We start from the raw sequence: 22,222 nt of genomic DNA, 5'->3' as shown, positions 1-22,222 counted from the left end.
GAGGGTCGGAGGAAAACCTAGATGTGTGATTATCATTCTGATGTATAATCAGCTCACTTTGTCGAATGCCTTTGATAGATCAATTTTGAGGGTAATTCCCTTGAGTTTCTTGAGCTTAATGGAGTGTAGGGCTTCCTAGGCAAAGCTAATAACATCTTGAATGTGTCTATGGTGGAGGAAAGAAAATTGTTCCTAAGAGATATGGTTGGATAAAATGGGCTTTATGCGGTTGGCTATGATTGGAGATAATTTTTTACAGGCAGTTGCAAAGTGAGATAGGACGAAAGTCATTAAAAGAGGCTGGTGAGTCGGTTTTGGGTATCAAAGCCAAGTAGGTGAAGTTTAGGGGGGGTGGATGTGCCTAGTAGTCCTACTTTCTTCAATGACCTCCAGTAGGTCCAGTCCCAGTAGATCCAAAAAAGCAGTGTAGAATTCAACCGGCCAGCCATCCGGACTTGGAATTTTATCCTTCTTGAACCATTTTAGTGTGCCCTCCAATTCCTCCATTATGACAGGTTGTATTAGGTCTTCTGCTTCATCCAGATCAACAAAACTTGGGAAGTGTTCGGACAGGTTAATGATATCCGGGAGAGTGATGGCTGCTAGGGATGTGAACTGATTTTTGAAATGAGTGTTCCCCATCCTGGATAATTGAGGGTGGATGGAGGCCCATCCATCTTGTTCACAAGGCAGCTGCCAAATAGTGTTAGAGGCCTTCCTACCATTGGAAAAATTGTGGAAAAACTTAGTGTTTCCATCTCCAGCTTGGAGCCATATAGCCCTACTTTTTAGCCTCAATAGCTCTTCCTTTTCAAGTAGAATCTTTGCCTTTTGATTTTCAAGATTCATCAGCTGGAGCTTTGTGTCATTTGATAAGTAACCAAGCCCCTTTTCATCCGTGAGTTGGGCTATCTGCACTTCAATATCCTTCAGGTTTTGTTCATCTCTCAATTTTTTCTTCTTAGACCATTCCTCTATGATAGTCCTGAGTTTTTTTAGACGACCACAAAAATATGCTACCACTCTCTGCTCCCTGAGAGGAGGTTGTGCCCACCAAAAATCTGATACCAAGTTGATGTATTCTGGGTCTTTTAGGAATCCAGAAAAGAATTTGTAGGGGGCACGAGGATTTTTGATGGGCCAGAGATTTGTAGATATATGGGGAGGTGATCAGATAGTCCTCCAGTACCAACCCATTGCCTATAAAGGGGAAGGGTATGGAGAAGGTCTTCATGTATGAAAAAATGATCCAGTCTCCGACCCAGGGTAGCCTCTCCAGTCCTTCTGTTATGCCATGTGGGCATTTTCTTGTTCATGGGAACATCAACTAGTTTGAAAGTATCCAGTAGTGTGCTCATCTGGTCTGATATAGGGTCAATCTGTGAGTGATGGCCCCATGATTCCTCCATTCCCAATGAAAAGTTTAAATCTACACCAATAATGGTGGTACCCTTGACAAGAGAATGGTCCAACATAGTGTGCCAAAACTCAAGTCTATTCTAGTTAGGAGTGTATATGTTAATCACTTTTAACAGCATCCCCAGTTCACTCGCAAATATATCCATACCAATGAAACCCAAACCACCCCAGGATGAAATATGCTTGATAATTTTGGGGTTGATTCCCAAAGCAAGACCCCTCAATCCAACCACATCCAATCCCTGGAAATACTAGCCCGGTAGGATGGAGTGTAGGGTTTCGGATATGATGTCAGATGTGCCAACGGTTTCTTGGAGAAGAAGGATGTCACAGTTGGAGTTGTCTAAAAGATGTTTAAGAGCCAATCTATTTTTGGGGTTGGCTAGTCCCCGACAGTTGAAGGAGAGCCAGTTCATGGGGGGAACATGGATAGAGGGCTCAATTGCTCTAAGTGATTTCATCAGTGGATTGTCGACCCCTCACTACATCAGCCACCACTATTCTAATGGCAGTTTTGATCTTGGATGGGCGCCCTCTGGTGGGCTTTGATTTGTTCTTTCCGGGGGAGTGGCCCAAACCAAGTTGAGGTGAAAAATGCCTTGTTCTGGATTTGAGGTTGTAGGGATGAGATCCTGCCCTAGAAGGGGAGGATGTATGAGGAGGGGCTGGAATTACCCCTGAGTGATGTAATAGTAGTAGAGAAAGTGGGGGGAGGGGGGATAATGGTGCAAGAGATGGTGGGGATAGAATAGAGGGAGGTGGTAGGAGGTGTCATTGGTGTATGCAATGAAGTAATCATAACATCTGATAAAAATATAGAGGTTATGGGAATAGATTCATTACCTGGATGAGGAGCCGATTCTGTAGTTGATTTGGAGCGCGTACGAGGAGGAGAGGGAGGAGTCTTTCGCTGATTCTTTGCCTTATGAGTGGCTCCAATAGCAGCCTCTAGTGTGCCTGTCCATGCTGCTAGTCACCCAGGTTCTGCTCCTCTGAGATATGATGTTTTGCCCCTTAAGAGGTCTTTGTTGTCGGCGATGGAAGTATTGGACAGTCCTTGTATAGGTGTCCCACTTTGTGGCACCTCCTACACCGAAACGGGACTCCTTCATAGTCCAGGAACTGTCTACGAGAGAAATGTCACCTGTGTAATGTGATCTTTTCTTCAAGTCCCTCCCTGGTATCAAGGTGGACCAGGATCCTTACCATGGTCATAATTCCAATTTTTCATAGGACTAATTGTGCTCAAGGTAAGTCCCAAGTGTGTCGCCGATGTGTTTGAATACTGGGGGGTCCAGAACTACACGGGCAAACCAGGAAGTCTAACCCAAATAGGTCCTGCGCCCAACTGTTTGTGCTCCGGATCGAAGAGAGAATCCCATCCCTTGAGTAGTATAGGAGCTAACTCTATATGCCAGTATCATGATAGTATCTAGTCCATGTACTCCTCCCTATGAAAGTGGAGGGAAAACCAACCTCTGGCCAAAACCCTAATAACAGGGAGTTCCTTGAACAGAGAACCACAAGTTTCCATGGTCCATTGACGAAGATGCTCCACCGAATAGTTCCTGCGACGAACTCGCCCGACAAGAACCTTCCTCGCCATGTCCAATGTGTCTGCCATAGGAACGTCTTCGCCAAAGGTTAGGTTTATGTCTGTCTCCACTGCTCTGAGGCACCGACCCTTTTTAGGCTTGTCCGTGCGACGACCCGTAGGTTTCTCCCTAAGTAAACTTCTGCACGCTTCCGAGGAGCTGTGAGGGGTAGATGGTGTCGGTCTAGGGTTAAGTATGGGTGAGCTAAAACATCCAGATCTTATCGGTGAGTGAGGGTTATAACTGTAAGAGCCCAGGTGCATGAAGGATTGAGCGGGATGCGGGGGGTTTGAAGGACCGGCCGGAGAGAATGAGTAGGAAGGTGTGTTCAGAGGCATTGAATGGTGTGGAAATGGAATCAGGGGAGAGTCGAAGGTGGGCGAGGCCTGTAGACTGGTGCTGAGCAAGTTTAAGGTAGCTGGTGAGAGTGGAGGGAATTCCAGTCCAGGAAGGTCCTCTATGTTGACAACAGGAGGGATCCGTTTTTCGGTGGAGGGCATGTGTTGCGGCGTCTGAGGTGCAGCTATCATCCGAGGAGCTTTCGTCTGCCTGGGACTAGTGTCGGGGCCAACTTGATGAGCCCAGATCTCTTGTTCGGGCATCGGGTCCTCCTCGTAGTCCACGAGGTCTTCTTCTACCCTAGGGGTTTCACTTGTTCTTCACTTGCCATCAATTCAGCTGACGTGGTAATGTGCATAAAGAAACAATGCATCACGGTATGATCAAATACTTGGTAAGAGTTCGATCTATGCAATTTTAAGTGGAAGTTGGGATCCATAGATGTTTCTATAGATCAATCGATCTAAACTAAAAAATATAAAATCAAAATGGGTACGAGGCATAAAATTGCAATGTCTGTTATCTGGAACCTGTAGCAATTGTTGGTGTTCTGGCTTGGCGCAGGTTAATCACCAAGGTAAGCCAAGCTACACATTTCATTTTTCTAAAACACCTAAATAATTTTCCATTGATTACATAGTTCATTCATATTAATTCAAACTTAATTGGTAAAATATTTCAATACTCACAAGGAAAAAATAATTAAAGGTAAAATAATTTAGTTAGTTCTTAATAAGACGAAAATGTATAACTCGTTCAGTTTTAAATATAAAATAATAATAATAATAAATTATTTAAAAATACAATTTAACCAATTCAATATTGGTTTATAAAATTCAATCTATTGTTAAATTTAAAAAACTTAAGTTATAATTTTTTATAATTAATTTATATTTAATATAACTTAAAAAAATATATTTTAATAAAATTTAATTTATCACTAAAGTTATGAGATTTTGAAGCAATTTAAATTTAATATTTATAGCAACGTTTACCAATTTAAATTAAAAAATTCTCTCTAAAGATGAGGATAAAGAAATGTCAAATAAGGCTTGTGAAGTTGTAGCTAGGGATTTTCTCTATTGGAAGTTCTCCCTTAAAAAGGAAAGTGAACTTTTTTCTAGCAATAAAGATATAACATTTTGGTGCTATTTTGGTTGTTTATTTGCTATTGTATTGGTTTAAATTTAACTCTTTTTAATAATAAATATGAGTTAAATAATATAAAAATCATACTATACTAGATTTAAACTTTTGACAAATAATATATTTGAATATTTCTTAATGAACAACTCAAGATATGTCAAGTCCCACTAGCACAACTGGTTGAGGATGGGCCTCGTAAGCAAGGCGAACTAGGATCAAACCTCACGGGGGATGGTTGTGCCTTGTGTTAGGGCAAGGAGACATGCTAAAAAATATAGTCAACTTAGGGTTGGTGTGGCCCAGGATGGGTGCAATCCCTAGGTGACTTTGAAGGCTTAGATGCCCCTGGGTCACGATTCTTCAAGCCACAGGTCAAGCTCGGAGGATCACAAACAACTTGACAAAAAAAATGAACAACTCAAGAAATATTATTTTTTCCACGTACTTATCACGAGATAATCACTAAAATTCATGTTTTCACATTTCTCCTAGCTAATATTACATCATGTTCACAATGATAAAGGCATGTCTAATTTAAATAATTTACTTATAAATACACAAAAATAGATATTTATTTTATATATTTTAAATAGGAAATAAAAATGCATCACCAAGTCTATTAGAAATTCAAACAAATGTCTCTTAGTCACCATCACATTATTTATCATTTAATTATTAGCCATAAAATATTTATTAATTCAACTTTTATTTATAATTACCATTGAAAATAAAAATCAAATATGTTCCATTATACATGAATAAAAAATTAAAACCTCTTATGCATCCATGTAAGCCCATTTGTTTCTCTTATGGTCCATAAAAATATGTAATCAACATTTATACATGCACACTACCTCCTTTTAGTTTACATAATGTTGCAAGAACTGTAATTTAAATACAGTAAACACGACTTTACCTTTCATGTCAAGAATTTAATCTTACATATTAATATACAAATTTTTCATTGTTAAATTCATCATAGAGTTATCACTACATGATTTGTATTGATTTTGAACTAAACAAGAAGAAAAAACATGTGAACTAATTAATAAACCAATAAGTATCTAAATCTAGAATAAATCTTCAATGTTGTTTCTAAATTCACTATTTTCTCATTTTGGTTATATTCTTCTCATTTTCCTATTTGAGAAGGATTGTGACCTTGAATCCTTATTATCATAGATATTGTACACAATTGGAAATACTTAGTTTTAAGTGTAAAAATGTTTCCATTACAAAAAAAATGTAAAAACTTTTGTGAATCATACCAACTATATAAAATGCCAACAAGACGAATAAAAAAACATTATAATTAGGGAAACAAAGAAAACAAAAACATACAACAATAATATAAATGATGAAATAACACAAGTGCATATCACTCTTCATTGTCATGACCTTTATTATCTTCCTTGCTTGGCATGATAACACTATTGTTCTCAAAAATATGTTTTGATCTATGGTCGTGTGTTAATACGAACCACCAATCCCTAGCCAATGCATCTAGGTTAAAAAAATACCTGGTTGCAGTGTTTTGTTAAAACATAAGGCTCCCTAGCTTCATGCCACATCTTTATAGAGTTGATAGATATCAACCCATTATCACGATATTCCTTTACATTATTCTGATCAAAGGTGTCCTACCACTTGCACACAAGAATAACACATTGGAATGAATAAAAGTGCACTTGAATGATCTCTTGTATCTTTCAATCGTAACCTAACGTCCCCTGCATTAGGTTTTGATCGCGGTGGCTAACATGGCTAGATTGGTCAAACTTGAATTCCACTCTAATGTCTTGTTTCATGCATCCATCATCGACATCCTCTATGTTGAAATGATGTCTGTATGCCCACATAGATGGGAAAAAATGCACACATAAAAAAGTGGAAAAATCAAAATGTCATGTGTCCAATAACCCAAACATAATTAAAAATATAAAACATATATAGATATTACAATTCAAAGGTACATTATGAAGTTAAAAATGTACAAAAAGAGATTATAATTATTGATTTCATGCACCCAATCTCTATGTTTAACACATCCTCTTCAGAATGTGGGTAACAACTAGATGCGCCATATTTCTCTCTGACTTGATCAACAACCAAATTGTTAGGGCATGCCGTTGGCATATTTCATTTTAAATGATCAGGATAAGGCACACTTCTACCATTAAAGTGTTTAAATTCTTTCCTGTCACTGTCCCATTTCCTCCTCTTCTACTTGTACAATGTGACCAATGATTGTGTCGCTTCCATACTGTAAAGAATGAATTTGTTGATGGATTCATTTTCTGAATTCGCTTATAAAATCAAACTAACATATATAGTACATATGAGATTAAAATATGCATTAATATGAAGTTTAGTGTGAATAGTTATTGTGTAGAAATTTGAAAAATGAAAAACCACTTACTCTTTATCATGTGCCTCTTTCCATTCGTTTCGAGAAGCTCCCTCGTCTTCATCCCTTTCGTTGTCCCAAATTTCCGCACTTGGTGTGTTTTCAATATGCTTGATGTATTCACTGGCATAATAGAAATACTCATACGATATATACCCCTATGCCATAGAACCCTTGGGTTCCTTTGTCAAACAAAACCTTTCAATTTCTTCATGTTCCTCTCTAAGAAGAAAATCCAATGACAAGAAACCATCGCAATTAAATTAACCTCATCCACTAGGTGAATTAGAATATGAACCTGCAAGTCCATGAAACTTTTCCACAGTTCCTTCTCAAACATACAAAAAATCTCACCTATGTCTTGATGCCACCATGGAATGCTATCCATATGAATATCCTTTGATGTGATCCAAAATACAAATGAAAATAATTTAGAAATGACAGGTCATAGGTCTTGGGGGAATTCATGGTTCACACACCTATGCATGAGTAGAGGATAATGACATATAAATAATCCCATTGCATAATTATAAAAAAATAATAAAACCATGTTTTTGACATATGTACTCTTATAAGGTTCAAATGGTCATGCAATTTCAACCTAGAAATGGTCTTCCATAGTGAAGCAATGCCATAGTGAAGACCCATATAAAGAAGGCACCCTCACACTGATTATAACTTCCTTTGCCAAAGAAATATCACCTTTTGTTAAAATCCATGGGAAATCACCTTCCTTGAAATAACAAGAGGGACCAACCTCTCCTCTAGTTTCTTGTCTTGGCCAATGTTTCTTTTTAGTTTTTGAAGAAATGAGGTCTCTCCTAACAACCGATGTGTCACTTTATTTTGATGATATGTTCATCCATAAAGAAGATGAAACATATTTAAATATATGCATGGGATCTAGTAAGTGAGAAATCCTAATATGCTCCCAATATGGGAGCTCATAAAAGATAATTTTCCTTTTCATCCCAATGGGAAATTTCTTGACATAGGTGTCGAAGAATTCTGGATCATTGAACATATACTCCCCATTTGAAATGAACATTTCTACAAACTCATTCTCATTCTCTCTCTCATAGGATTTAAGCCATTAAATTGGTGTCATTATTGCAGGTCTTTGGTTTCTCTGGTTTGCCATTGAAAGCGGATGTTTCTCTTTTGTAAAGGTGTTATTCTAGGAAGAATGCCCTGAAGTAGTCATACACTGGCTCTCGTAGGTGGTCAGATTGCCTAGCCTTAAGAGAAGGTCCACAACATTTACATCCGTGATACCCTTTTGTTACAAGACTTACGAAATTATTGTAGACATGCGTACATGTTAGTGACCATGAAGATCTGAACAACTAAAACAATTAAATTAATATGTAAAATAATATTGTTACGTATATAAACAAATCAATAAAAATGTAATTTATCGCAGAAAAATCTTGAGCCTAGATAATAATGTATGGTGTAAGAACATATGCCATACAATGTAAAACTCCTCTCTATTATGATGGGTCTTGATACATGATACACATGTATGCCTTCCTATAATTCCTTCAATTCATCTACCAATGGTTGTAAGTAGACATCCATATTCTTCACTTGTCTTCTACCAGAGACTATAAGAGCCAACACAAGATGTTCATTCTTCACAAACAACCATGGGGGGAATATTGTTATTGATCACTACTACAGGACAAACATAATAGTTAGTGCTTTGGAGGGAATATGGGTTGATGCCATCCATGTCTATGTTGATTCGTATACTTCGTATTTCATCCTTGATTTTTTCAGGCCATGTATCCTGTATATGCTTCATGACCATTGAATCTGTTGTGATTCACATAACTCCCGATTCAATTCTATGTGAGGCATGCCATCCCTACAACATAGCTAATTATTTGCAACAAAAGAGCCTTTGAATCCTTTGGATTATAGCCATGTTCCTCAATAACTTATGAGGAGGACCATGTAATTTACCCGCTTTTTTTTTTTTTTAATTATGGTATCTTTCATGCCCAAATTTCAAATATATCTCTTTGTATGCATTCCTCTATATAGAATAAAATCAGTTGGACATGCATGATATGCTATGTACTTAACACCCAACATTTTCAATAACTTCTTTTCCTCTTCACAGCTACCCGAAAAGACATTATCACTCAGAGGAACCTTATCTCTGAAAAACCTGCAATTGGTGGGGAATATAATTGCACAATCTCAATATTTAACATTCGTAAAATAAACCAATTTTTAATGTTAATTATGTGACAATATTTCTCAAAATATAAGGGACTTGATCTGTCATGCAGTTGAATTAACTCAATATTTCCAAGAAACATGCATTCAACATGCCAAAGTTTTCTTTCAATTTGTGCAACAACATCATTGTCCCCAAATGAGTAGACTTTGACTTGCTGCCAGGTCCAAAGAGAGGGGTGGTGGCAGTAGATTTTAGGCTTTCAAATAAGGTATCAGTGATATGAGCATCATCCCTTAGCTCATTGTTCTGGAATGCATCTAATAACATTTCATCCATGACAGTCATATCTTGTAAGTAATAGTTCATACCAACCTTTATTTGATTGCCTCCATTTCCAACTTGTGATTAAGAACTACTATTGCTTTAGTCATTCCTAATTGGTGAATCTGGACGTAGTGGGAATTGAATAGGTGGTTGATTCAACCATTCTTTGTATGATTTCTCTTTGAGTCTTGCTATTAATGCAACCTTATATCGAGTTGCAACTGTAGTGAGGTGCACTAGAAGATGGTAGGTGGGTTGCTCATCATCACTAGAATCCTAATTTCAAAAAATGTTGAATGTCATTAGTACAATATCAATGTTATTAGTAAGCATGTAAATGCAATTGGTTTGTTTAAATTACATTAAACCAAATAATTATTGTCATTGTTGATCCATGATTATGGCTGGAAGATACCATGTTCTAATTGGCAGGGTGAAGAGGTTGTCAATTTCATATACCATCTGCTTGCAATATGCTGCTCCTGATAAGAGCTTTTGATGTTTTTTAAATGGAGGAATATTTTTTGCATCTGAAACCGATTATGAATTAGGATCCTGTAAATTTGGATACATTTTTATTCAAATTGAAATGGATTTAAAAATAAATAAATTCAATTAGATAATCGAAATATAAATAAAACCTGAATTTACTAGAGATGGAAAGGGAGAACTCCATGAAGGACTTTGATCAACAATATGGAATTAGCTGGAATTTGAAGAATTGGCCATTTGATATATTGATATTTTTTCCCTAAATTTGAGAAATACAATTTTGTGTGCATATCTAAAACTAATTTCGAGAACCATATAACCACAACATGAATTTCAATATAGTTTTCAAACCATTTTTCAAGAATAAGATGACTTTAAGTGGAAAATGTATACTATGAACTACTATAATTCATGTGGATGCGTCCTAAAAGATAATTTGAGATTAATATGCCATTTTATGTGAAAATAAAATTCTAGATAGCTTTTAAACCCTACCAGTGCACTTATCAGAACAAATCGCACCGATGCGTTTAAATAAAAATAATGCTGGCACACACCTGTTTCCAGGATTTTAACGAATTCTACAATTACAACACTGATGCATTTAAATAGAAACTGCACCATCGTGTTAAAATATTAATTGCACTGTTTCGAGATTTCAAAAAAAAAAGAACTGTACCATGTAGCTATGTTGAAAAAATTTTGTGCCTTGACAATGTTGTTGTGTTTTTCTTGTAAACACACTGGTTCTCTTTACTATTGAATGCACCGATGTTCAGATAAAGCGAACAAAAAAAACTCGATTTTTTTTATTTTTGTTTTTGTTTTTATTTTTTTTTATAAATTCAAAAATAAGTGGAAATTGGTTTTTCAAACTCTAATTTCATAAAGTCTTTTAAACAGTAAAAATTTATTCACTATTTCATTATTTTTTCAAAAAATCCAATGGAGTGATTTGCAAGGGTTACATACCAAGAGCACTGTGTAGCAGCATAATACTTGGGAGCAACATAACTATTCAAAAGATACTTTGGAGCAGCATAACTATTCAAAAGAGAAGAGGTTGAAAGATATGGTGATTCACTCAAAACCTTGCATGGTAAATTTTTTAAATTTTGTTGTTTATTTTACCAATAATTTTTTTTAACAATTTCTATTAGGGTTTAATTAAAAGAGAGATCATTTGCAAGAGAGACATACTAGGAGCACTATGAAGCAGCTGTATATTTTGGAACTGTAGAAATATCAAAATTTGAAAGGTATGGTGATTCACTCAAAAACCTGCATATATTTTTTTTTTAAATTTGATTGCTGATTTCACTGTTAAAATTTTTTAAAATTTAGAAAAAATAAATTAAAAACCATGTATAATAAAAAATTTACTATTGATTTTACTAGTATAAATTTGTATGATCTTTGTTCCTATTTAAATTCAATTAAAAAAAATAAAAAATAAATAATAAAAAATAAAAATTATACTTACCTTAAACCCTTGCATCTTCTTGCTTAATTGACTACAAAATTTCACCTTAGGGTTTAACTCCCTTTACCACTTCACAATTAGGGTTTTTCATTTTAGACATTTTAGATTTAATGGGTTTTTGTTCTTACTATATATAGGATAGTTAAGATGTAAATTAGTGGAATCACTTATTGAATTAGATCCAAACCTTGTTAGCCCTGCTCATTTAAAAAAAAGCATATATGTGTTGCGGTGCGTTAATGTAATATAACGCACTGATGCACCCTGTGTAATACAATGCACCAGTAAATTATAACACTGTTGGTTCTGTCAAATTTGTTCATCAATGCTCCTGGTGTAATATGATGCATCAACACACATTTTCCCAATAGAACCATTAAGTCATGGAAGTGCATTTATCGTTACAAATTGCATTGTTATAATTTAAAATTATTTAAAAAAAAATAATTTTCTTTGACGGTGTGGAATAATTAAACGGTCGGTCCATCTAAAAAAAAATGATGTCTGCTTCACAATGCACCCTGTGTAATATAACACACTGATGTTGGTGGTACTTCTATTCCACTAAATCCTTTTGGCCATGGCTATTTTTACAAAATGCAGTCATTTTATCTATGTGCCTGGTGTAATATAACCCAACAACTCACCTCTCGCAAATGGAACCATTAAGTGAGTAGCATTTAAATTTTGATGTGTTCATTTTTTACTGTGATTGTAGTGCTTTTATTGTCACAAATGTCACCATCATAATTTTATTTTATTTAAAAAAATTAATTTTTGTTGCCAGTGCTAAACAATTAGATGCTCGATGTGTTTGGTTCAAATAACCGCACCAGTTTCCAAAGTTCTTTTTGGTTGAAAATTATTTCATGTATAAAATATATTTAATGGCTTCTATATTGAATGGTACAATTTGTATATTGATAAAATATGTCTGAGAAGGTGTCAAGTAGCAAAAATACTAACTGACACAATGATAACACATCGAAAAAAGCAGAGAAGGTAAGTTATTTGTAAATTATTTACAAAATTAATATGTTTGAAATATATGTAAGTTGAACTAATATGTATTGGTTAGCGTGTGTCATGTCGAGCCACAAAATGAAGAAGGTCAATTAGACTATTTTCATTTAAGTGCAGAATAGCGTAAAAGCCTGATAGAAAAATTGTAGAAGGATGAATTGGATGAATGATAAATACTATTCAATATGAGTTTTTTTATTTATTTATTTATTTATTTATTTTTTATTTTCATTAATAATATATTTAAGAATATTAGTTAAGATGTTTCAAGCAATCTATTAATTCATAGATGTTTAATTTTCTACAGAGAGCAATAACAAAGGAAAATATCAACGTCGTTCTAAGAAAAGAAAATTTATAGATCATGTAAATGACGATGAAATAGTCCTTAGCTCATTTGGAGTGGTGCTGGAGGTCAATGAAAGGGTGGAAATTGTTTTACAAAACTACGAGAGATCTAGTGAAATAAATATATAGATGTACTTTCCCCTTACAATACAAAAATCAATCCAATGATCCCAAGAACCAAATTATATCTAAACTACATGAAGCATTTCCAGAGAAATGGTCAATGAGACATGTCATAGTTGCAATAGCAAAAACATACAACAACAAAAAATAATAATTTAAAAAGTAATATTCCTAACTAATTTTTTTTTTCCACTGGAAAAATCGTAATCTTTCATTATCTTGAAAAAATACATATTGTAGATGCTTGATGCATATGCTATTGTGTCTGTCAGCCTTCTGAGGGCTCAATGTATGATAAAAAATATCAGCATAAAAACCAGAAACATCACGCAGGATGTTCGTTTTAGTTATTCTATTTATATGTACATATTTGCCACACAGGGCCCTCTAGAAATTTTCTGTCCACTATATACATAAAACTGTTCAAAAATATCAAAAATATATTAGATATTCAATTCAAGGGCTATCCGCCCTATGGTAATGTGGGTCTATGTAAGGTCGGTGATAGTATTGGAATGCATTTGACCCATGCTGCTCCTGGATCAACCACTCTCCTCGGGGAAGTGTCGTCGACGCCTTGGATAGTTCGTCGACACTGCTATTGTGCTCCCTGTAGATATGATTGCAATTAATGTCATTAAAATGAGCCTTCCATATATTTATTTCATCCAATATATTACTGAGTGTATGTGTGTGCCAAACAGTAATATTATTGAACCAATCTATAATGATCTTCGAATCTCCAAAAATATGAATGTTCATGCAGTTATGTCCCAATGAGAAATGCATGAGATGACGAAGAGTGATGAGTTTAGCAAAGTTTTTTGAGCCAATCCCCAAACCCATCCGAACTTTATAGAAATGTTGTTCGATGATGTATAAGATGAAACCACCCCCGCATCCCTGCTGTTGGGATGCACCATCAAAAAAATCCCAAGAAGTATTTTTATCGATATGCGGAGGGTCACGGGGCCTTCGAGTGCGAGGTTTGGGAGGGTTAGGCATCTCATTATAAGCTGATATTATGAGTGTTGAGAGATGCAGCCAGCTCACAGGTTTGTCATCAAAGATGTTCCGGTTCTGTGCCAACCAGAGATACCAACTGATAATTAAAGGGAGGCTCTGAAGTTTAGATCCTTTATGCCGATGATACCACATTTCCCAAACTCTGTTTAAATCATCGCCTTCCCAAGAGCCCGTGAAATGTATAGATGTGGAGATGATTTGCCACAAGTTCATCAAGGCTGTACAGTTCAAGAAAAGGTGTGGAATCAATTCTGCTGCACTTTTACATAGTGTGCACCAGGTGGGCCCATAGATAGCTCTGTGCATGAGGTTTTCACCTATGGGAACTGTACCTTTTAGTATGCACCAAAAAAAGAGTTTGGTCTGAGGAGGCGTAGTAAGTTTCCATATTTCCTTCCACCAAAAAGTAATCAAATCCGGTACCTTATGTGAGATCAGCGTTGATTAGCCCGCCTTTGGAGTGTAGATATCGTTATCAGATTGATGCCATATGAGTTCATCCAGCCCATGTTTGATCCTAATGTGCGATTATGAAAGAGCATTTATATAATCATTCCATTCTTGGTGCCAGTAGAGTGGTAGATTAATCTAGAGTGTTGATTTCCATCGCTGTGCAAATATGGTAGTATTGAGGGGATCCGGGATGTCAGCAAGGACCTTAATCTCGTGAGAGTTTAGATGTTGTATGAGGGTCCTGGATAATAGATGTCTGTCACCACTCCCATTCCATGGGTCTATTCCAATGCGTGCCAAAGATCCATCGTTGATTTTCCAAACCAAGTTTTCCCTAATGAGGGGCAGTGAATTTAGAAGTGTTTTCCATATAGATGAAATGCTGGATTTGGGCCAATTTGGAAGCCGGATCCATTCCATGATGTTCAAAGGCCAAATGTATTTGTGATATGTGATTCTGGTCCAAAGATTATGTCCTGTGAGTAATGTCCACCCCATTTTAGCAGCTAGAGCCTGTGCAAACAGGGGCAGGTCTTTGAGTCCCCAGCCTCCCCATTTTTTGGGCAGCACAATCTTCTTCCATCCCACCCATTCAAAAATCCGCTTGTCCTGGTTCCCATTCCATAGATATCTGTTACAAATTTGATGTAACCTGGCCAAGATGCTTCTCGGAATCCAAGCAAGAGCCATCCAATAGACCAGTGTAGCCTCCAGTACAGATTTAACCAATACAAGTCTACCAGCTCTGGATAAATATCAGTGACTCCATATGTTAAGCCGTTTTTCTAGTTTTGAGATGAGCCAAGTCCAGTCAGCTATCTTCTGGCTGACAGGCTTGATCCAGAAGCCTAGATATTTAAGGCCGTGATCTAGGGGATTAATGCAGTATGGAAACAGTTGATGAGCATATTGAGACTCATGGATGGAAGTTCGAGTAAAAGTGATGGTTGATTTTGAATGGTTTGCAAGCATCCCAGTGGCAGATGAGAAAAGGGAGAGGATTTTTGAAAAAGAGCGAGAATCCCTGATACTGCCATCAAGAAAAATAATGACATCATCCACGAACAGAAGATGGGTGAGAAAACAGTCATCGGATATCTTGAGCCCACAAAGGTCCCCATCTCTCTTGGCTGAAGCAATCAATCGACTAAGACTATCCATGACAATAAAAAAAAGTAGAGGAGACAGGGGACAGCCCTGTCTGAGACCTCTTTCAGAGTGGAAAAAATGAGATGCAGACCCATTGATTAGTACACTGAAAGTAGGAGTGGTGATACAGGCCATGATCCAGGTGATGAACATATTGGGAAAGCCCAGATGGATAAGGAGCATCTTGATGTAGAGCTAGCTAACACGATCAAAAGCCTTTGCCAAATCAATCTTTAGGGTGATGGCCTTAAGGTGTCTGGTCCAGATGGAGTGAATGGCTTCCTGGGCCGAGCCAATAGCTTCATGGATCTGACGATGTTCTAGGAAAGCAAATTGTTGAGGGGCAATGTGACGGGACAGGATAGGACGGAGGCAGTTTGCAATGATCTTGGAGATGATCTTATAAAGACAGTTACACAGAGAAATGGGATGGTAATCATCGAAGGAGGAAGGGGAGTCTGCGTTGGGAATAAGGGCAATGAAAGTCGAGTTGATGGCATTATACATAGACACAGATACTCGGCATTCCTCCACTACCCTCAGTAGATCATGGCTGAGAAGCTCATAGAAGGCAAGGTAAAATTCTATGGTCCAACCGTCCGGACCTGGGATTTTATCCTTTTTGAACCATTTTAAAGTGCCCTCAAGCTCCCCAGGTGTCACGGGGTCAGATAGTGCTGCGGCCTCATCCTCATTTACAAACCTGGGGAAATGTCCCGCAATGTTGATAATGTCAGCAATAGTCGAGCCAGGAGGTTGTTTGTAGAGGTTCCTGAAGTGAGTAGATCCCAGGTGGGATAGCTTGTTGAAGGTATCAGCCACTCCACCCTCTAGCAATGGAATGTTCCATATGGTATTTGTGACCTTTCTGCCTTTTGCATAGTTATGGAAGAAACGAGTGTTGTCATTTCCTACTTTTAACCATATGGCTCTGCTTCGAAGACGAATGGGTTCCTCTCTATCTTTTAGTATCTTTGACTTCTGGTTTTCAAGCTCCACCAAGTGGGATTTATCTTCCGCAGTGATAAATCCCAAGCCTCGCTCATCCAATAAGGAGCAGAGTTTAGATTCTATGTGCAGGAGAGCTGAGTTCTCCCTCTGGTGCTTTTCTCTGGCCCATTTGATAGAGAGGTGCTTGAGCTAGGATAGGTTGGAGCAGAAACCTTTTGCCAATGATTCAGATCGATCAATCGGATTTGCAGCCCAAAATTCCTTAACCATATTAATATATGATGGATCCTGAAGCCAGCCATGATTGAACTTGAAAGGGGCTTTTGGATTTTGGTGAGGTCCCAAGATCTCCAGGTATATTGGGTAGTGATCCGAAATGCCTCCAGTTCCAACCCATTGTTTGTAAAAATGCAGCTGCTGTATAAGGGACCCTTTCATGATGAACCTGTCCAGTCTGTGAGCAAGGGCGGCCTCACCAACTCTTCTATTCCTCCATGTGGGGAGTGGTTTGTTCATAGGGACATCAATCAGGTTATATCTCTCCAGCAGATCTATCATATAGCTTGTGATCGAGTCCACTTGTGCCATGGATCCCCAAGATTCACCATATCCCAGGGAGAAGTTTAGGTCACCCCCAATAATGATATTGTCAGCAGAGAAGATGGAGAGCCCCAGCAGATGTCGCCAAAAATGCTCCCTTTGTTGACAGGGGCCATAAACGTTAATAACCCGAAGGCTGGTCCCTAGGTCTGCCGAGAAGAGATCTATACCCATAAACCCCTGTCCTCCCTAGGAGGCTTGTGCTTTGATGGTTGAAGGATTGTAGCCAATCGCAAGGCCCCCAGATCTCCCAGTAGAATCCATGGCTAGAAAAATCCACCCCGGAGATATGGAGGTTAAAGAAACTGAGATAGGATCAGCCGGGCCAAGGGTTTCTTGGAGGAGTATAATGTCGACAGGTACAGCCTCAAAATGAGGAGCAGAGCAGTGATCCGGCAAGACAACCACCGGAGAGGAAATAGGCGGAAACGGTTTCGATGGGAGGCTAGGGCCAGCTTCAGCAGATGAGAAATTAGGGCACCCAAAAATAACACGTTTAGGATGCGGGTCTTCAGAATAATCTACCTCCTCCTCCGATTCCATTGAATCTCCCAATATAGCTGTAGAAGACCTCCTGATAATGACATATGGACCAGAGACGGGAAGGGTAATAGCTAACAGACGGCTACCATATTCCTAACTAAATTTATTTTCTAGAACTATATGTATATATTACTATAAACCATTCATTTATTAATATTAATTTTGTGATATTTTTATTTTTATTTTTTTATTTTATTTTATTTTATTTATTTATTTATTTTTATTTATTTATTTTATTTATTTTATTTATTTATTTATTTTTTCAGGAAAATGATGAAAATCCCAAATGATCAACAAGATGATATGAGAAACACACTAGTAGGAATGTCCAAAAAAGTGTACAAAGAGATGGTTAAAGAAATGGACATAATTGCATCACATAAGGATTCATCTCAATAATAACATGCTTCAAATGTATGTAATCATGATTTACTTTGTACATATAAAAAAATAATTTAGCATTAAATATTAATTTTCAAGCATTTTTTTTATAGAAAATAAAATAAAATTGAGGTCATTCAACACAAAAATAGGATGACGAGGAAGAAAATGCTTGATATCAAAGTTTGAGAGTAATTTTTAATATTTCCTTAAAACAACTCAAGGTTTTATTTTTGTAAATCTTAAGTTGTTTTACAACAGCCATCCTTGAATGTCTTCAAATAGGTGCTAACATACAAATAAGATCCATCAGAATAATTGATTGACACTGGGTTAAATATGGGTTGTGAGTATATGTTGACATATCAAAAATTAATTGTGGAATTTGTAAGTATCTTGGTTGTTTTATTTCTCTGAGTTTATAATTAATAGAACAAAAAAATCATTTATATTAAATATGTGATTTATAATGGGGTTTAAAGCATATAAGAAACAAAGTATGGAACTACACCAATAGAAGAGTTGTTGCAACAAGGCATGAGACTTTCTTTTGAAACCATGTGTAAAGTTTATGAGTCACTTCTTGCTATGGTACATTGCTATTCAATTTACATTGATGTATATTATTTATTTCAATTTTTATTATTCTCACCAATGTAGATACGCTCGTTACGCTTTATTTTTATGTTTACAGATGGAACAAGATCAAGAAGATGAAAACAACTGATACAATCAATAAAACATTCGACTAAACAACCCAAGTCATGGAATAAGCTCGAACTTTGATGATAATTCCAATGAAGAATGATGATCTATTTGGATATCAATGCAACCTATTGTATTTTTTGAAATAATTGTTTGTGAAAATCAAACTTTTGTTTAATGTAATGGAGATAGTGTCCCAATGGAAAGACAATGGGTTACCAATAACACTCCCATTTTGGATGACAAAGAGCCTCTTATTGATATATAATAAAATATATTTTAAATTATTCAATTTTGTTATCCAATGTCGCTATGAAATGTTACACCATTGATTAAATATATGGATGATTAAATATTATAATGAAGAGACGTGAAATTTGATAATATAAAAAATTAGCCCAAACATCATATACAAATGCACTAATCAACTTTTAATTTATATGAATACTGTTATAACATATATGTTTATATTTTGATGAATAACAGATATAAAAAAATACAATAATTATTGTCATATGTCGATCTTGCCAAAAAAGTGAAAATCTTATACAAAAAACCAATGCACCCATAACATAAAAAAACACCAGTGCATTATGTTATATAAAGCATCGTGACAACATTTTTTTTGCATGACCGACGCCTTTTCAGAAAACAATAGCATCGGGGTGTTTATTTCTTCATGCATCGGTATTGTTTGCAATTAATGTCTTGGTGCTTTATAATTCTTAATGCACCAGTGATTTCATAGATCTAACACCCTAGTCCTACAAAATATTATTTATAACCCCTATGCATTATTAAAATTAACAACACCGGTCCCTTTATATCCATAGCACACCGGTGCGTTTATACAAAAATACACTTTGGCGCTGTGAGTTTAAATAAAAGCACTAGGACTGCAAAAAAATTTTGAATGCCTCGATGTCGTTCCTTAAAAGAACTCCCCAGGGCATTTTTTGATATATAAGCACCAGGGCAGTATACATTTCAAGCATCAATGTTCTTTTCATTCAAAGCCTGGGTGGTTTTAGTTATGTATTCAACCCCACTGCTTTTATATATGTAGCACATGAGTGCTACTTGTTCCATGAAGCACCCTGAAAAAGAAACATCTTCTGTAATCTCTGACTACTTATATTTTTTCAGTTGTGATGAAGTTCCATTATAATATCCACTAAAACATATGTTATCACAAAAGAATGCTTTAGCGAATTTTTTTTAACATTTTTTGCCAATTTTTTAACACTAAAAACCTCTGCTAGAAGGTCTTTTCCTTGTAGTGTCTATACCTTACCCTTCCAAAAATTTTACATGGTTCATCATCACCCAAATAAACCTATCCAAAATCATCTTGAACATAATCTTGTAAATACTTCCTATGGGGTGTGGTATGAAATGAAGCCCCTGAGTCTAACACCCAAGAATCAACAATGTTATCTATTGAAAGGATTCACATCACCTCCTTCATTTTCTTCCTTATTATTATCCTATTGTCCAACTCCCTTTTTTTCTTTTAGATATGAACAATTTTTCTTCTTGTGTCCTTTCTTCCCACAATGCTAGCATTCCAATGCCCCTATGAATTTGGATTTTTGCTTCTTGTACTTTTCATGGCTCCCTAGGCTCTTTCCACTCTCCCTTTGTCTTCCCCTATTCTTTACAATTAAAGCATTAACTAAAATATCACTTTTGCCTTTTCATCACACTTCCTCCCTAAGATAACACCAACAACATCATAAAGTTGTAAAGCATTTAAACCAGAGAAAAAAATACTCACATGCATGACCACGCCATTCCAACGTTATTGCAATGAGTGATGAGCCTAGGTATTGCAACAAGAATGTTGCAACTCCCAGGGCTACCATCTTTACTTATCAACCCGGGGTTCGTACAAACTTGGAGGTGACAACGCTATATGCACAAGTAAAAGTGAAGGTCCTGCCTATTATCACTATTCATCTGGCAAGAGACCCCAGGGGTTCTAAGCCAGACTTCTATAGTGTTAGAAGAAGCTTGATTCTTTGATGGAAGAAGAGCAAACCTATTCTAAGAGAGAGCTACTCTACTGCAGTAACGAAGAAAACAACATGTAATGCTAACTCACACCATAACCTAATTAACCATTTAAACAATTATGCTAAGCATAATTGTTAAATCAACATTAATCTAATGTTGCTATCTAAGTTGCAGAAGTAAAGAGCATAAACCCTAAGAATGTGTAAGCAAGGAAACTAAACTAATCTGGTGGCAGCGTCTAACTAATACATAGAACAAAATTCGGGAAGGAGTCAAGCAGAAGAGCAGTCGAAGGACGAAATTGCTGAAATGAGGACGTAAGGAAGCAATAGTGCATAAGAAGATGAATAACTGAGATCGTATCGCAAGAGACTACATGAATGAATGGATGAATAGGGTTAACGGGAGGTGAATGGTGGAGATCTTATCGCGGAGACTAAGTGAATAGATGGACAAACATGGGTAATCGGGGGATGAATGGCAAAGATCTAATCGTGGGTGATTTAGTGAATAAATGAACAAACAGGGTTAATCGGAAGATGAATGGCAAATATCTTATCGTGGAGGTTTAAGTGAATAGACGGATGGACATGATTAACAGGAGGTGAATGTATTCCGTAGGTGCTAAGTAGTTTCTCGCATGCCTTCAACAGTGTAAGTGGAATTCTAAAATTGTGCGCGATTAGCCTAAGTGAATGACACGTAGCACGGGAAAACCACTTTTCTTGCGTGCTCTTAGGCGGATATCAACCATGTACGAATTCTCACAAGATGGCGCGATAGCCGTTGGATCATTCGAGGCTGATCAATGGTGAAGATTGGCCAAGTTAGTTAGCAATCGGGTGACGCGATAGTCGTCGGATCAAGCGAGGTAGATCGATGGTGGAGATTGCAGAAGGGTAAAGAAAACGTGCGGGATGATGGAGCGGGTTTTTGTAGGTGGTAAGCAGTTTATCAAGTGCCCTTAAAGATGTAAGCTGTATTTTGAAATTTTACACTATTAGCTTGACTGGGTGACACGTAGCACGGGAAAACCACTTTTCTCGTGTGCTCTCGGGCGAATATTGGCTGTGCAAGAATCCGTACGAGATGGTGCGATAGCTATCGGATCAAGCGAGGCAAATCAACAGTGGAGATTGGCCAAGCTAGTTGGCGAGCGGGTGGCACGATAACCGTCGGATTAGGAGAGGAAAATCGACGATGGGTACTTAAAGCATATAAAGTAGGTGGAAGACTTCATGCGAGGCAACTGTTTTATAAACTAATGAATTGGAAGGTGATTGGTAGGTTTGTTGTGGATCAGACGGTAAGGAAATTATGCATGAAGACCGTGTTGAAGGAGGTTTCAATGAAAACGACAGAAAAACTAGTGAGGGTGAGGGTGGACCGAGAGTGTTGGGAAAATACGACGGTGAAACGAAACAAGTAACTAATCAAACAACAAAATCCAAAGCTCATGCAAGAACTAGAAACCTATGTTTTTGGTGTTGGTGAAGGGTCTCTTCCTC

Source organism: Pinus tabuliformis, chromosome Q (genome assembly GCF_031772625.1).
Source record: "Pinus tabuliformis cultivar Carrire ecotype Pingquan chromosome Q, CPIR1, whole genome shotgun sequence".
NCBI classification, from domain to species: Eukaryota; Viridiplantae; Streptophyta; class Pinopsida; order Pinales; family Pinaceae; genus Pinus; species Pinus tabuliformis.
Note: the sequence above shows the minus strand (reverse complement) of the source record.